Genomic DNA, 15,465 nt, shown 5'->3' with positions numbered 1-15,465 from the left:
ATATAAATATAGATGTTAATATGGCAGTCACATAGAAATTTGTGTTTCATGAAATCTTTCACATGCAGGACTTAAAACGTACCTGAATCATACAGACAATGTGCAGATGAATTCAAGGTTAGAGTATGTATGATTGAGTTATACAATCCATAGCAGGATGGAAATTCAGAGATAGTTTAGTTCAACTCTTTTGCTTCACTTATGAAGAGGTGGAAGCCAAGGTATTGGGTATCAGGGTATTGGTTCATGACCACATAAGCAATTTAATAATGGAACTACATAGACCCAGATTTCTAGTGATTCTTTGTTCAGTGCTCTTTTCCTGTACAAAAATCAGAAGTGGTAGTTGTATCATCCAGGAGAAGACAGGGTGATCCAAGAGTGCCTTATTTTCCATGTTCCAGGATTTGATGTTTGTTCTTTCCATGCCCAGGGATAAATCAATCCGTAAAGGCAGAATCTCACTAAATCAAAGGTATCTAACATTGAAGTAGTCACAAAGACGATAATTTATCATTTAACAATGGCAAATAGAAAATTCTGTGCACCATAAACTTTGGGTCAGTATTATCATCACAGCCAAGCTACACAGAAAGCTAGTTATATATCACTTCATTCATTAGCCACGAGGCATTATCACAGATATCAAGAATTTTTTTATACAATCACGGAATTTCCCTCTAAGCTCAGAAGATAAAAACTCAAAAGTTAGAGGGGCACAGTTAAGTTGGTGAAACAGCAGGGTGGAATACCACAGGAATGGTGAGGATTCTGGTAAAATAGAATATAAATGCCCTCTTTAAAGGGAGCAGCTGCTATTTATCTCTCGTTAGTTGCTACCATTACAAATCTGAATATAATCTTACAAAAACTATTTTTGGAGAGGAAGCAAGATCAATTACAAACCACTTTCCCAATTGTTGTATGTTTGCAACGATCCAAGAACATTGATTTAAATTACATAAGAAAAAAATTTTTGGTCTGAATTTGGCCTCTGGGTCCTCTATTTACAACCTTTCTTACACAGACTTACATAGAAAGTCAAATCATAACCAGATGCTCGCTTACCTATAACAGAGTCAGAACAAGGGAAGTTATGATTACTTAATGTCCCCAGACTAATAAAGCCCCATGTAGAGTTTCCATTAAGGATAATGTTGCCAGTAAAGATTAGAAACACTGTAAATTTACTCACTCCATTACTTGCATCTATGTCCAAACCAAGGATGGGCCTGTCATCAACCCAGACTGGAATTTCTGATCCAATAGTTGGAAATCCTTTTCTCTTGTATTGTCCATATGCCTATGCCTGACTTTACCTCAACAACTGTTTTTTTCCATGCCTCCAAAATGACTAACTCCCTTTTAATTAAAAAAAGAAAAAAAAAGAAGAACCTCTTCTATAGATATTTTTTAAATATTTTATTTATTGGAGCGCCTGGGTGGCTCAGTCGTTAAGCGTCTGCCTTCAGCTCAGGGCAAGATTCCGGAGTCCTGGGATCGAGCCCCACGTCAGGCTTTTCTACTGGGAGCCTGCTTCTTCCTCTCCCACTGCCCCTGCTTGTGTTCCATCTCTCGCTGGCTGGCTGTCAAATAAATAAATAAAAATCTTTAAAATAAATAAATGAATAAATAAATATTTTATTTATTTATTAACAAGACTGGGAGAGAGAGCATGGGTGAGCGGGGGGCGGGGAGGAGCAGCAGAAAGCAAGAGAAAGAATCTCAAGCAGACTCCCCTCTGAGCCAGGAGCCTGACCCAGGGCTAGATCTCACAACCCCACCAAGATCATAACCTGAGCTGAAATCAAAAATCGGTCACTTAACTGACTGAGCCACCCAGGTGCCCCCTTCTACAGATATTTTAATACATTTTTTCTTGTTAATGCAGACTGGTTGGTCTAGAAACAGTTCTGTTTCCTTTAGGTGAATTTGGATTTGCCTGTTCAGATCCTTCCTGTGTTGATCTTATTCTTTCACTTTGAACATGTAATGTTATCATCCTTGTGGTCAAATTCTTGTGAGGCTACCTCAGTGCCACCTCATTCTGCCTATATTATGAGTGGTTAATGACACAGTGTACTCAAGGTCGTGAAGTGATGTGTATTTCTAAATACGTGAAAATTAATTGCTTAAAAGTTAATTTCTGCCTAAAATATCAAAGGATTTGCTGAACTAGGTGGCCTTTACAGTATCCTGTGTTCTCCCTTCTAGGTCGTGATGTATGCTAGCAATCTTCTGTCATTTGTGCAGAAGTAGTCAAGAAAATCTTTGTACTGTTCCTAACCATCAGGGTACACTGAGACTTGTTATCAAGCACCTAAATGACTGCCTCACTTCTTCTTCATCTTTGAATGGCATACAGCAAGAGGGAACAAAGCATTGGATTCTTCACAAAGAACAAATCATGTTCCCCATGGGATCTTGAACCAGTGGAGTCATGAGTGTGGCCTTACTATACCGGCCAGTTCCTGAGGAGCAGTGGCAGTGCTATCTCAACATTCTCCTTGCTTAGCATCCCTAGGTAACCAGGGAGACCACTGTCAGGACCACTTGCTGAACAGCAGCTCCAAGTTTGTCACAGGTGTCTCCGGAGGAGATAAGAGTCAGATAGGCAGATGGTGTATCTTCGTTGCTCTATAATAAAGGTCCAAACATCTTTTATATATGATCAGCTTGTATCAGCACTGATCACTCCTTCCCATTACTTAAAAACTATAGCCTTCCGCATTTTATACCTAACCTCGTACACTATACTTACAGTCAGTATAAAACACCAGTAAAGAGTATGGATTCTTGGGGTGCCTGGGTGGCTCAGTAGTTAAGCATCTGCCTTTGGCTCAGGGCGTGATCCCAGAATTCTGGAATCAAGCCCCACATCGGGCTCCCCGCTCAGCAGGAAGCCTGCTTCTCCCTCTCCTACTCACCCTGCTTGTGTTCCCTCTCTCGCTGCCTCTCTCTCTGTAAAACAAATAAATAAAATCTTTAAAAAAAAAAAGTATGGATTCTACTGGCGCCTGGCTGATGCAGTGAGTTAAGTGTCTGCCTTCGGCTCACATCATGATCCAGGGGTCCTGGGATCAAGACCCACATTGGGCTCCCAGCTCAGTAGGAAATCTGTTTCTCCCTCTCCCTTTGCCCCTACCCATACCTGCTCATGTGCTCACTCTCTCATTCTCTCTCAAATAAATAAATAAAATCATTTTTAAAAAAAAAAGAGTATGGGGGGGCACCTGGGTAGCGCAGTTGTTAAGCGTCTGCCTTCGGCTCAGGGCATGATCCCGGCGTTCTGGGATTGAGTCCCACATCGGGCTCCTCCGCTGGGAGCCTGCTTCTTCCTCTCCCACTGCCCTGCTGTGTTCCCTCTCTCACTGTCTCTCTGTCACATAAAAAAAAAAAAAAAGAGTATGGATTTTAGAATAAGATTGACTTCACAACTTGCTCTGCCACCTAAAATGATTATGCCTCAATTTCCACATTTGTAATACAGGGATTAACACAGGATCTATGTCATAGAGTTTTATAACTATTAAATGAGTTAATGCCTGATACTTAGGATAGTAGCTGACCTATGATAAACACTACATGAATTTTATTTAACTATTTTTTTATTATCACCTACACTACCATCTCTGTGGCTGTGCCTTTATGATTTTTTTCCCCTGTCAATTCTGCCCTACTGTCTCCATAGTTTCATGTTTGTCAACCCAATGTGCTAATTTCTGGTTTGGAAAATATATTCATATTTTTTTTAAAAAGGCTATTTTTGAAATAGTACTGCTATTGAATTTCCCTATCTTAAATGCTAACTGCAGAGACTCCCAGCAGATAAAACCTCCTGACCCCTCCTCGTCCCCAGTACTTTGCTTCTTTTCTCTGTCTTAGCCCATGAAGAGCTAACTTCTCTATACAATTTAGCTCAAAATCAAGTCTCAAATGTCAAACAATGAGTATGTTTACTAAAAAGTCACAAAAGGATATTCAGCAAGCTAATCCAAGTTCCTTTGCTTCTAGAGCATGCATGCGTCCCAAATTAATGAGGCTTTTTAAACTCCACTGTCATTTTCATTTTTGGCTCTGCTCAGGGTAACTAGACTTCTGGTCATTAAAAGTAATTTTCAGAAATACTCTATTGTAACAGAGATCATTGTTACTTTAATATAATAAGCTAGTCTTTCCAATAAGTCACATGGGATTCATTACTTTTCACACGCTGCTTTCATTATTCAAAATATTGAAAGAAGCTATAAGCTTTGCTGTAGAGGTAACATTTTCAGCTATCCATCGCTGTGTAATAAACTACCTGAAAATTTAGTGACTTACAACAGCAGCCATGCTAGTATCTCTTTGTTTCTGTAGGTTGACTGGAATCAGCTGCATGGTTCTTCTGTTCTGTAGGATAGTGACTGAGTTGTAGTTGTCGGGGGACTCAAGTGCACGGGAACACCCACGATGGCTCACTCTCAGACTGGCACTTAGTCCTGCTGTCCACTGGAGAGCTTCTTTTGGGCTGTAGAGCAAAGCACCTCTGGGGCCTCATGCTGCGTAGAGCCTGACAATTAGGTTTACAGAAGGCACATCACAAGAGTGAGTTTCCAAGAGGAAATGAATAAAAGCTGTTAGTCCTTTTAAGATCTGGACTCAGAAGTTCCAGAACATTCTATTGATCAAAACAGTCACAAGAGCAGACCAGATTCAAAGAGAGGATTAAGTCTATCTCTTCCTGTGAGGAGTAGCATGCAGCGCAGAGAGAGGAGAAATTTCAAGGGACATCTTAGTAGACTGGGAACCACAGTAACCAAACCCTCTCCTTCCTCATAGATTTCTTCTGTTAATGGACAATAAATGGAATAAGAATTAAGAGAATAGTTCAAAAGACAAAGTAAGTTATGAATAGTGCCTTAAATTTTTATTGAAACAGTAGAAAGAAATATGATCTTGCTTGACTTTTGTGACAAAAATCATATAAGATTTTATTTCTTGATAACTTGACTTACACAATTTATTTTTAAACTCTTGGGCAATCTGTGTACACTTAAGAGATCAACGTTTATTCGTATGCTAAGTCATCAGCTCTAGAATTCAGGCATTTTAACGTTTGTTGAGTTTTGAGCATCTCCAAAGTTATATAGATAGCTTTTGTTTCTATACATTTAAAATATCCATTTAGAAAATATCTACAATGTAAAAAATAAGAAATAGCACTGTATTTTTGCATGAACATTTTGATACACACTTCATCGTTTATTGATTATTTTTTTACACTGGTTATAATTATTTGATTCAGAGAGGGAAGCATTCATTATTGATATACTACGTGGGCTTTTTTTAAATTCCATCCTTTACAAATGATCAAGATTGGGGCTACCGAAATTATATATATATATATATATATATATATATATATATATATTTTAAAGATTTTATTTATTTATTTGACAGAGAGAGAGACAGCCAGTGAGAAAGGGAACACAAGCAGGGCGAGTGGGAGAGGAAGAGGCAGGCTCCCAGCAGAGGAGCCTGATGTGGGGCTTGATCCCAGAACACTGGGATCACGCCCAGAGCTGAAGGCAGACGCTTTAACAACTGAGCCACCCAGGTGCCCCCCAAAATTATATTTTTATCATGGAAAAAATTTCAACTCCCTAAGTCCTAATGTTGAACAGAATTGGAGTATTTTCTTTAGAATTATTTGAAAAGGCAAATGAAAGCTTATTATTGAATGCTTGTATTTTCCTTTCTCTATCTTCTAGCTATTTTATTAAAAAAATAAAGTATATTTTCACTATCACAAAAGGTTCTTTTTCCCCCCTCTAATGAAAATAAATAACAACCTGGGGTAAAAGTGTTTTACTTGAGACTACTTTTTTACATGAGTGGGTGACTCAACGCATTTAATAGATAAAAAAGGAAAAAATCATATGGTCATCTCAATAGATGCATAAAATAATTTGATAAAAACTTTCATGATTCTCATTCTTAGCAAAGTAGGGCCAGAGGTAAAAATTTTTTAACCTGATAAAGCCATCTGCCAAGAACCTATAGCAAGTTTCATACGTAAATATGAAACAGAAACACTCCCGTTAAAGCCAGGAATAAGACAAGATTGCTTCTATCATAGCTATTATTCATCTCCTTTATTAGAAGCATCCTAGCCAATGCAGCAGAATCCACAGAAAGAAGAAAGAATGGAAAAGAAGTGACCAAAAGGCTGCTCTTTGCAGATGATGCATATACATAAAGGAAATCCAAAATAACCTATCAGAAATAATAAGAAAATTCAGCCAGATTACTAGATAAAATATTGAAAAAATATATAATTATTATATACTAATACTAACCATATTAAAATTAATAAACTAGTAACGTCGCATGACATTTCTTATAGACAAAACCTGGATGACTGAGGAAAATGAGTGGGAAATTGTCAATGTATACTTTTTTGACAATTATCATATGATTTCACTCATATGTGGAACATAAGGAATAGCACGGAGGACTACAGGGGAAGGGAGGGGAAACTGAATGGGAAGAAATCACAGAGCGAGACAAACCATGAGAGGCTCTGGACTCCAGGAAACAAACGGAGGGTAACAGAAGGGAGAGGGGTGGGGGGGATGGGGTAACCAGGTGATGGGTATTAAGGAGGGCACGTGTGGTGATGAGCACTGGGTGTTACACACAACTAATAAACCATTGAATACTACATCAAAAACTAATGATGTACTCTATGCTGGCTAATTGAACATAATAATAAAAATAATAATTAAAAAAGAAAGGAATTAACCAGGAGAAAGTGTGTTCCAGATAGGAGAAATGGCAAACACAATGTGGATTTATATTTTTTTAAAGTTCCACAGGCAGTTTTAGTATAGAACTGCAGTTGAAAAATTCTGATTAGAATTATTTATTAATTCAGAATATTTGGATAAGGAAGCAGAGAGACCAGAAGTATGCTATCTCTTTAGCTCTATTGTCTGACCCATGCTGCACCCCAGTTCCTCAGCCCATCCTGGTAACTTGCCTTCTTTCTTTGGCCTTACATGGGGAATGACCCATCCATGTGGCTTTTATGTTTTGCAGTTATATCAACTATCAGACGAACCCATCAGTATCCTGGGACTGTACTGAGACCTGGAGTTAGTCTTCCTAAGCCTGATTAGTGATTTTCTCTTTGAAACTTATGTGCTGGCTTTTATCCTTCTCAAGGTGGGTTCCTTGCCTAATTTCTCACAGTCTGATCTTGTAAGAGAATAATCTGAGAATTGTTCTAGGTTACATTAATTTATAAATTATAGAGCCTGGATTAAAACCCCAGTGTTCTAATTGCAAGGTCATATTTTGCATCGACATGGATGCTTTACGTTTGATAAGCAAAAATTCAGCTTGAGGTAGCACAACAACCCTATACTGATCCAAATGCTGGGCATGAAATCAAAGAGTAGGAATACTGCGAGTTTCTCCTGATCTAGATATAGAACCAAGGGAAATAACATATTTTTTCAGCATTTATTATATATCAAGCACTATTCCAAATGTCCTAAATACATTTTTTTCTCTCTGTAACAATAAAAACCCTATCTTGTAATGGCTATTTTTATGGACAAGGTAATTGAGGAATGGTACAGAGAGAATAAGTAATTCAGGTCAGGCAGCAGATAGAGCCTGGTGCACACAAGTAACCACAGCCCTATCGGGACTGTCGCCTCTGTAGCTTTCTTTGTATACTGCTAAGCACAAAACTATGCCCAGATTGATGTTCAATAAATACTTGGCAGCAGCAGGACAAGGCTTACCTTATCTGCTTTTCTAATCCGGCAATATAAATGTGTATAAAATGGTAAAACTACAAGAATCATTACAGCTAGTGGGTATCTTAACCACAGTGCTACCACTGAAGTTGGAAAGGTGACAGAAGATGAACATGAAATAATAAAGCAGAAAAAGTAATGATAAGTTGAGTAAAGTGTTTTCTAAGCACCATGTGAGACACTTTCAAGGAGCACCCATGTGGGTATTCTTTCCCCCCCACCAACACCCAGTAGCAGGATTGACATCATGCGGTGCAACTTGCATAGCTGCACAGGGCTCATGTTTAGAAGGGTCCTCTTGGTTTAATTCTCCGCTGTCATGCTTTTGAAAGTTTTAACAACTTTTGAACATTTTTGCTTTATACTGACCCCCACAAATTACGTAGCTGGTCCTTCCTCGGAGGTTCCATAAAGCCCCTCACAGTATGGCAATATTAAAGGAGACGTCTCAGAGTCGTTGGCTACAGGCAACATGTTTGCAAAAATGGGGGGAAATTGCCTAACTAACTGTAATAACAAGTGAAACAGAATTGTTAGACTCCTAGAAATACAGACAAAGTCTTAGAAGTCCTTGTAATCAGGGTATCAGTCTTAAATCAAGGAAGTGACAAGGCTGATGTGAAGCAGATTAGATCAGCAGGTTTGGGCTCAGCGTGGAATACAGAAGTGGATCAATGGACAGCAGTGAACAAGGACAGCGAGAAAACAGACATGGATGAAAATTAGGACAATATCTGTAGCAGCGGTGACAGAATGTTTTTTCAAAACCTCTGAAAAAATAAATCGGTAATAAATATTGGGAGGGGGCATAAATTTATCTGGTTATTATTTTTAATTGTGTTTCTGCTTAAGTGAACTGCTTAGTAATCTGTCTATAATTAATTTTATGATGTGAGTTCAGTCATTCTCAATTAATCACTTCTGATGTCTTTATAAACTGTTGAGTTGAAAGAACCCTTTCCAGAATCATTAATCACAGGGAAGTAACTAGATATTTGTACTATCATTCTTTTTGCTCAGGGGCAACTGATGAGACAAGAACACAACAGTGAATGATCCCATGCAGCCTCGTTCCTGTTTAAGTTAGTAGCTGCTCAGGACAGTCGCTGTGAAGCAACAGATGCTCATAATAATGTCTAATATTTGTCTAATATTGCCTAATATTCTGTGCATTACATGTTTAGTCCCTGTAAGAACTCTACGAGGCCGATAATATTTTGATCCCCATTACTGATGGGGAAATTGAAGTATATACAGTTAAGCTGTACCTTCAAACCATATTCTGATCAAGGAGCAAACAGATGGACACATTAAAGAAAATGTAACTTACGTCATCAGAAGAGATATACATCTATGAATGTAAGTCCATGGGTATGAGTCCAGCTCGGTGCTCTGACACATTGCTTCATGCTTCGTTTGTCTTTTCATGGGTGAATGTGTCTTGCCACTGGAATTCATCATTCTGATCCTCCGAACACTTAGGAATTATTTATTCATTTAAAAGATTAACCTTTCCCCCACTAAACTGGGATATTCACATGACCAAAAAAATATGAACCTTATACTATATGCAAAAAATTATCTCAAAATGGGTCATGACTTAAATGTAAATCCAAAACTATAAAAATTCTAGGAAAGGGGTGCCTTGCTGCCTGAGTAGGAAAAGCACATGACTCTTGATCTCGGGGTTGTGAGTTTGAGCCGCACAATGGGTGTAGAGATTACTTAAATAAGTAAACTTAAAAAAAAATTCTAGGAAAAAAAACATGGTAGTGACCTTGGGTTAGACAAAGATTTCTCAAATAGGACAAAATAGCACAAACTCTATAAGAAAACACTTGACAAAGTAAACCTTACCAAAATTAAAATATTATTCAGAACACACTGATAAGAAAATGAAGAGACAAGCCACAAACCAGGAGAAAATATAAACATGTATCTTATAAAAAATTTGTAACTAGAACATATAAAGAATTCTTAAACCCAACAATAAGAAGATTAAAAAATTGTCAAGAAATAATGGGTAAAATATTGGAACTGACACTTCACTAAAGAAAAGATTTAGAAGGCTAATAAGCACAAGAAGGATACCCTACGTTATAAATAACTGGAAGATGAAAATTAAAACTTAAATCAAATGCCACCAGACCTTCACTGGAATGGTTATATCAAAAGACTAACATATATCAAGTTTTGAAAACTGTAATTTTCATATACTGCCAGTGGGAAAGCTAAATAGATGCTTTTACTTTTAGCCATTTTGTAAAGCTGTTTGTTTTTAGGGGTTTTTTGTTGTTGTTGTTACAATAAGTATACACTTACCATATGACCCAGTAATTCCACTTCTAGAAATTTACCCAAGAGAAATGAAAACATATGTCCACACAAAGACTACTTCATAGCAGGTTTATTTATAAGCAACAAAAGCTGGCAAGAACTCAACTGTCAATCAACTGGTGAACGGATAAATGAGCAGTGGTATATCCATACAAAGGGATATTACTCAGCAATAAAAAGAAACTACTGATACATGCAAGAGCACAGATGAATCTCAAAAGCATTATGCAACATGAAAGAAGCCAGAAACAAAAGACTTCATACTTATAATCCTATTCCTAAGAAATTATTAAAAAGGCTAGACTGTAGATATAGAAAGCACACAGGTGACACCCAGAGGTTAAAGGAGAAGATTGATTGAAAGGGGTCATGAAAGAACTCTTTGGGACTATGGAAATATTCTATATAATGACTGTGGCTACCCAACCATACATATATGCTAAAAATCATTGACGTATGCACTTTAATGAATTTTAATTTATGCAAAGTACGCCTCAATAAACTGACCCCCCCAAAAAGCCTCTTTAGTCTATCATAACAGCAAATTTGTTGAAGAGTGACATCATAGAGAGGTGTAAGCCTAAGCAAGATTATTTTTATATCTTCTTCATTTATCTGTAATTTCTGCCAGGGTGTTTGCTTGCCCATTTATTGTTTCCAGTACCATTTTATTAGCGCATGAATTACAAACAAGTATTTTATGATGAAGGACTTCTGCTTTGAAACACGTGTTTCATTGAATCATAGATACCAGATTCTGTGAAGGTGAAATATTTTTTTTGCACTGCCAACATTTAATCAGCATATGGGGTGGGGGTGCTTTTTTGATTTATAGGATGTTGAAGTCATTTCATCCCATCAGGACACCCACTGGTGGTGATTGTTTATCCAAGTGGCTGCTGCCCAGATGAATTTAACAAAATCCTAAATGCTTACAATTCATCTTGATTCATTATTTTATGCTTGTGTATAAAAATTTGCCTACTAAACTTATTTCATCCAAAAATTCACATTTCAGATGAGGGGAGGTCTGAAAGCCCAGATGCTTGCTTCCTGCTTTTTCTAACTCATCCATGTCCACATTTATGTAGATGCCAACAGGAGTCTGGACCACCACAGTATCTTAAAAATGGACTTTTAGAGAATTGACTGAACTCTAAAACTAAATAAAATAGTTTCTCATTCTCTTTTCCAAATAAAGCTTTCTGAAGTGATGAGGATAAAAGAGAACATGTTTCAAAGTTCAGCATGGAAAATAAGAAATATAAGAAAATAATAAGGATTATGTGCTGCTTTCTGCTTAAAAATGTCTTTTTTTATACATTATCTCAGATCAAACCAAACCACCGGAGGATCAGCATGACTTAAGATTAACTCCCCAGAAATATTTTTTCCCTTGAATATAGAACATTTCTAAGAAGTTTCCTAACACCTGATCAACCCTGAGACGGCTCAGCACAATACACACCTGACTGCACAGATGACATGTGTCATTCATTTAAAACCTTCACATATCACTTCCATACATGGAATGCAAAGAGACTGATCAGACCTCTCTGGTTGTTAGTGAAAACACACTTTAAAAGGGCTTTTTAAAAATCAATTAGACTCTTGTCATTTTCTAATATAACCAAGCTCCTACTGTTTCAGAACAGCTAATATCTCAAAGTGAAACATTTTTGGCACAGCCAAATCTAGAGTACACTTGGCGGCTCTACTCCCTGGATTTCTTCCAGGAGGAAAGTCGATTTGCCTGACTAAAAATCATGAGAAGCCACTGAGCACATAGACACGTATTTTAGGAGAGTCAGCTCTAGGATGAATAATGACGTAGGAAAAGTTGCCATTGGGGATACATAAAAGGAGATATTGGAGTGCACTTCAAGAACTTGGAAATAAATTAAAAACACTTCACATTTCCATAACATAGCAGTAAGCAAAAAGATTATATGATAAAGAGTTGAGACACATATAGTACTCTAAACAAGGTAGTCATTTGTTTTATCCTTTTTTCCTACTTTTAAAAAAGTTCAGGTATCATACAGAAATATGCACAATATAACGAGAACAATCAGTAAATCAATGCTGACACTCCTTGGTATTCGGCTGGAGAACTAGCACACAAATCTACCTTTGCTTTCTCCCCACACTCCACATAAATAATAGAATAATAGCATAAGAACAGAAGATGGAAGTAATAGCAGTAAAATTTTCGAAGAGATGGGCTAGTGATAATGACGCGAACTACCTGGTGAATGGAATCTGAAAGCAAGGGGGGAAGAGCACCAACAATAAATCTTATTTATGCAACAGAACAGCAGTTGCTAGACCTTCTACCTCTGTGTAGAAGGTCTGAAGAGTCTTCTTCATCAAATCTGACTAGTTAAGAGGAAAAACCCAGAAGATATGAAAATCAGAGGTTCATAAAAAAAAAAAAAAATCCAGCCATATCCCCCTACAGTAAAAGTCATGGTACACAAGCCCTAACTCCATCCTCAGACCAAAAAGGACAAATGATCCGATTAAAAATGGGCAGAGGACAAAAAAAGAAGACATACAGATAGCCAACAGACACACAGAAAGATGTTCAACCTCCCTAATCACCAGGGAAATGCATGTCAAAACCACAATGAGGTATCACCTTCTACCTGTCAGAGTGGCTAGAATCAAAAAGACAAATAATAAGTGTTGGTAAGGATGTGGAGGAAAAAGAAGCCTCATGCACTGTTGGTAGGAATGCGATTGGAGCAGTCACTGTGGAAAACAGGATGGAGATTCCTCAAAAAAATTAAAAATAGAATTACCATATGATTCAGTAATTCTACTACTGGGTATTTACTCCCCCCAAAAATGAAAACACCAATTTGAAAAGATATATGCACCGCTATATATTNGCTATATATTTATTGCAGTATCATTTACAATAGCCAAGCTAGGGAAACAACCCAAGTATTCATCCATTAATGAATGGATAATGAAGGTAGTGGTATTTATACACAATGGAAATATTACTCAGCCATAAAAAGAGTGAGATCTTGCCGGTTGCAACAGCATGGATGGACCCAGAGGGTACAATGCTAAGTGAAGTAAGTGAGTCAGAGAAAAACAAATTCAATATGATTTCACCCATAGGTGAAATTTAAGAAACAAAAAACAAACAGAAAAAAAAGCCAAGAAATCAGACTCTCAAGTATGGAGAATAAAGAGCTGGTTGTCAGAGAGGAGGTGAGTGAGGGGTGGGTGAAAAAGATAAAGAGGATTAAGAGTACACTTATTGCGATGAGCACTGAGTAATGTANATGAGATCTTGCCAGTTGCAACAACATGGATGGACCCAGAGGGTACAATGCTAAGTGAAGTAAGTGAGTCAGAGAAAGACAAATTCAATATGATTTCACCCATAGGTGAAATTTAAGAAACAAAAAACAAACAGAAAAAAAAAGCCAAGAAATCAGACTCTCAAGTATGGAGAATAAAGAGCTGGTTGTCAGAGAGGAGGTGAGTGAGGGGTGGGTGAAAAAGATAAAGAGGATTAAGAGTACACTTATTGCGATGAGCACTGAGTAATGTATAAAAATGTTGAATCATTATATTGTACATATGAAACTAATGTAACAGTGTATGTTAACTACACTTTAAAAAAACGGTCACTTGGGTGGCTCAGTGGGTTAAGCGACTGGCTCTTTTTTTTCAGATTTTATTTATTTATTTATTTATTTATTTATTTATTTATTTGAGAGAGCGAGCACAAGCAGAGGAGAGAGGCAGAGGAAGAGGGAGAAGCAGACCCTCTGCTAAGCAGGGAGCCTGATGTGGGGCTCGATCCCAGGACCCTGGAATCATGACCTGAGCTGAAAGCAAATGCTTAACTGACTGAGCCACCCAGGCGCCCCTAAGCAACTGACTCTTGACTTCGGCTCAGGTCATGATCTCAGGGTTGTGAGAACAAGCCCCACACAGGGCTCTGCCCTCAGCATGGAGTCTGCTCAAGATACTCTCTCTCCCTGTCTCTAAAATAAATAAAAAATTTTTAAGAATATTTTAAAAAATCCATCTGAGTAAAGCCTCAATGCAAAATATAGTAACTTGGGGGAAACAAAGACTTACACTAGTTCAGGAAGTTTAGTACCTGAATAATAGAAATCACAGAAAAAAGAACATAGAAAATGAAGAGAGAAAATCATTAAGAGATTTTTCAAGACAATGTCCCCAGAACTGAAGGATACGCTCTTTCAGATTGAAAAAACTCAGAACAGGGGAGCCTGGGTGGCTCAATTGGTTAAGCGTCCAACTCTTGGTTTTGGTTCACATCATGATCTCAGGGTCGTGAAATCAAGCCCCACACTACGTTCTGCACTCCGAGTGGAGTCTGCTTGAGATTCTTTCCCTCTGCCCCTGCCCCTCCCCCTGCTCTCTCGCTCTCTCTTCCAAATACAATAAATAAATAAAATCTTTAAGAAAAAACTCAGAACAATGGATTAAAATATACTACAATAAAACATATTATGAAATTTCAGGAACCTGGTGATCAAGAGAACAGTAAGAAGCAGGTCATATTCAAACAATACCACCATAAGGAACCTTAAAGATACATAGCAATAACTTTAAAGTACTGAACGAAAGAGGTATATTTACGGTCTCTGACTGAATGATTCTTCAACTTCAAGGTAGTATGAAAGCACTACACATTAAGTATCAACTGTACTTCAAACTTTGATCTTTTCCCAGGCTAGCAATAAGTGATAGGATGCTCTCTCATGATGCTGGGCAACAGAGGGGAGCCAAAGTTCCCAGGCAGCCATGCCATCAGAAAGCTGAACAACCATATGCTTACAACCATTCTGTACCCATCCAACCACTCTGCTTTTTACTTCCAGTATACTCAATAAATTACAAGAGATATTGTACAACTGTGGGCTAACATGTTATGAGCATGTTCAAGGCAGGCTAGGGTAAGCTATGATGTTCCATAGGTTAGGTGTATTAAATGCTTTGTCTATTTTTCTTAGATTATTTATTTATTTATTTGAAAAAGAGTGAGGGAGAGAGAGAGAGTGCAAGAGGGAAGAGCAGAGGGGGAGGGAGAAGCAGACTTGCCGCTGAGCAGGGAGCCGGACCTGGGGCTTGATCCCAGGATACTGAGATCATGACCTGAACCAAAGGCAGATGCTTAACTGACTGAGCCACCCAGATGCCCCTTTTCCAATTTACAATATTTTCAACTTTCAATGGACTTATCAAGTCATAACCACCATTATGTTGAGGAAGATCTATACAGTATATCCAGCCAGACTCAAAATTAAATGTGAAGGTAAAG

The sequence above is a fragment of the Ailuropoda melanoleuca genome, chromosome 1, assembly GCF_002007445.2.
Source record: "Ailuropoda melanoleuca isolate Jingjing chromosome 1, ASM200744v2, whole genome shotgun sequence".
NCBI lineage: Eukaryota > Metazoa > Chordata > Mammalia > Carnivora > Ursidae > Ailuropoda > Ailuropoda melanoleuca.
This window is presented reverse-complemented; position numbering follows the sequence as displayed.